Genomic DNA, 2,924 nt, shown 5'->3' on the forward strand with positions numbered 1-2,924 from the left:
TGTGATGAAATGTAGCCTATAACATTTTAATATATATTGGCTATACTATTTATGACATATTTAGAATATTTTATGTATAAGATCATTCCTTTTTGATTACAGAAATCTGTATTTCTTTTCTTTGGAAGCCTATTTTCCGTTTTTTTTCTTCTTCTTCTGATTACTCTACCTATAACATACAGTACACTTTCAAATATCAGTGGTGAAAGTGGACATGTATGTTTGTTCTGTTTCTTAGGTGGAGTGATTTTTTTTCTCTTTCCACTAATTGTGACTTCTGCCTTATTTGATTTGATTTGGTTTACATGACTGTATATTAGCAATTTTTTTTTTACCATGAAAAGCTTTTGACTTTGTACATTTTCTAGGTTTACTTAGATAATTGGTTCTTTTTTTCCTCATCAATTTGTACCTTACAGTGCTTATTTTTTTATATTAGTCAACTGTGGGATGAATTTCAATTAACGATAGTAAATAATTATTTTAAAATATTATCTGACTCTGCCATAATATTTTAGTTTTTAAAAAAAATCATTTTATTGGGGCTTATACAACACTAATCATAATCCATACATACATCAATTGTGTAAAGCACATTTGTACATTCGTTGCCCTCATCATTCTCAAAATTCTATCTTAATATTTTAACAAGCATTTTTCATGTAGATCCATTATCATTATTAGTCTACAGATTTCTTGAAGTATGGTTATCTGACAATGGTGTCAGGTTATTACTGGTCTCATAGAAAGTGTTAGTAAGTGTCGTCTCACAAGTATTGTTATGTTTGCACCCAATAACTTGAACACAAAACAAGAAAACAGTAAAGTGGTATTTTTTCATATGGTCTTAATAGTCTGGTCTCTAGCTACCAGAATCTTCAGGTTTAATCTGTTTTACAGTTAGGCTGGAAGTTTCTCATGGAATTTTATTTTGATTCAATTGATTGTAGACATCGTGAGCAGCCTGAAAGCCACTCAGCTATCATCGACCCCTTGTTATGGGTGGATCCTCTGATCTCTCAGCTGACATCTGTTTAGAGATGAAATGATTTACACTCCCATTGCCAGAAAAATCATCACTCACACCTGAGTGACTGTGTACTGTCCTTACACTGGAAGCCAAGTTTTGGGAAAATACTCTGACTATATGACATGATGCTGTGTGGACCTTTGGGAATTTCCTTCAGCTCACCTACAATAGAATGGTGTGAATCAATGAGGGGCAGGAATTCCTCAGTAATTTTATCATCACCTTGTTTGTTCTAATTTTAAGGTTCAGGAAATGTCAAGTGAGGAGTTGGTATCTGATACCATGGAAATAACCTTTGTAAGCATAACTAACACACTATCATTTTGTGTGTTATCCTCAAATTTGTGTGTTATCATATTCCCAAATATGTCTTGGATATTTATTTGTGGTTACAGAGGCTCTTATTTTGTTGGCTTTCATTAAGTCGATTCTATCTCTCAGAGACCGAGTATGCAATGGACTGAAACACTGCCCTCCCCTGTGCCATCCTCATAATTTAAGGTGAACACATTGCTGCACTCACTGTGTCAATCCATTTAGTACAGTGATTCCTATTTTTTACTACCCCCACTTTACCAAGCATAATATCCTACTCCAGGGACTGTTTTCTTCTGACAACATGTCCGAAGTATGTAATATAAACTGTCACTATCCTTAACTCTAAGTAGGACTGTAACCTTACTTCTGCCAAGACAGACTTTTTGTCCTTGTACAAGTCAATGATACTTTCAACATTCATGGCTAGCACTACTAAAAAACAAAACAAAACAAAAAAACCTACATTGATTAACCACTAGTCTTTCTTATTCAATGTCCAACATTCACATGCATCTGAAACAACTTACAATACCATGTTTTGGTCAGTTGAACCTAGTCCTCAAAGTAAATATCTTTGCTTTTCAACACTCTAAAGTGCCTTGTTCAGCAATTATTCAATGCAATATAACTATTAATCTCTTGACTGTTGCTATCACAATTCTGTTCCATAGGTGAACAGATTTTCTGAAAGGAGTCAAAACTTATTCAAGCTTAGATTAAGAGTATTGCTGAAGGAGGGGACCTGAAGCCAACCTGACTCTGCAACCAGCCTGCCTCAGAGTCTTGTGGTTGAAGGCTGTCCTTAAGACAGTCTAATGGGCTGGTGAGCCATATATTCCAGATAGCTATGATGGCTGACCATGAGAGAGTCTAAAACAAATTGAGTAATTTTCTAGTAGCCTGAATTGCAAATTAGTTTTAGAGGGGCCCTAACCCACATTCCCTATATAATAACTGCCACTTCATCACTCCCTGCCTTTAGAAACTCTCTGGGGTTACAAAAGAGTAGTGCCAATGATTTCCCATTAGCCACTGAGGCTAAAGCTCCCTACTTTATCTCAGCGTGGCTTATTTCTACAATATGAATTTTGTCTTGCTTCCCTTCCAGTCTCCTGGTGGAGCATGTTTCACAAGCTCAAACCTAACAGCTAGCTTTTCCTCCTCTCCCTTGGAGACCAAGACCATGGATGGGACATCCTAGAACCACTCCCCCACAGTTTGTGTTGTTTGCAATCTGTCAACATTAACTTGGAAAACTTGTAACCCAGGCTCTAATCAAGATGGCAATGGTTGATAAGCCATCTCTTTCCTTTATCAAAGTCATGTACTTTATGCTTCTGCTCCCACCTTGGCTCGTGGCATCTCCCATCTAACCACCCCTTGCCATCCCTTGACTGCAGGGTGCAGTTTTTCACAAAGGCTTTAACATCAGACATCCTTAACCATAAGAGGTGCTGCAGAGAGTAGAAAGTAAGCATCCCTCTGGGTTTGTTAAGAATGCCTCTGCCTTGTTCAAGGCACCTTTAGGATGTTCTACTTGTGTCCCTCTCTGTCTTGTTCACTTCATAAACAAGTA

The sequence above is a fragment of the Echinops telfairi genome, unplaced genomic scaffold (assembly GCF_000313985.2).
Source record: "Echinops telfairi isolate 266 unplaced genomic scaffold, ASM31398v2 ScPeMD7_7445;HRSCAF=8483, whole genome shotgun sequence".
NCBI classification, from domain to species: Eukaryota; Metazoa; Chordata; class Mammalia; order Afrosoricida; family Tenrecidae; genus Echinops; species Echinops telfairi.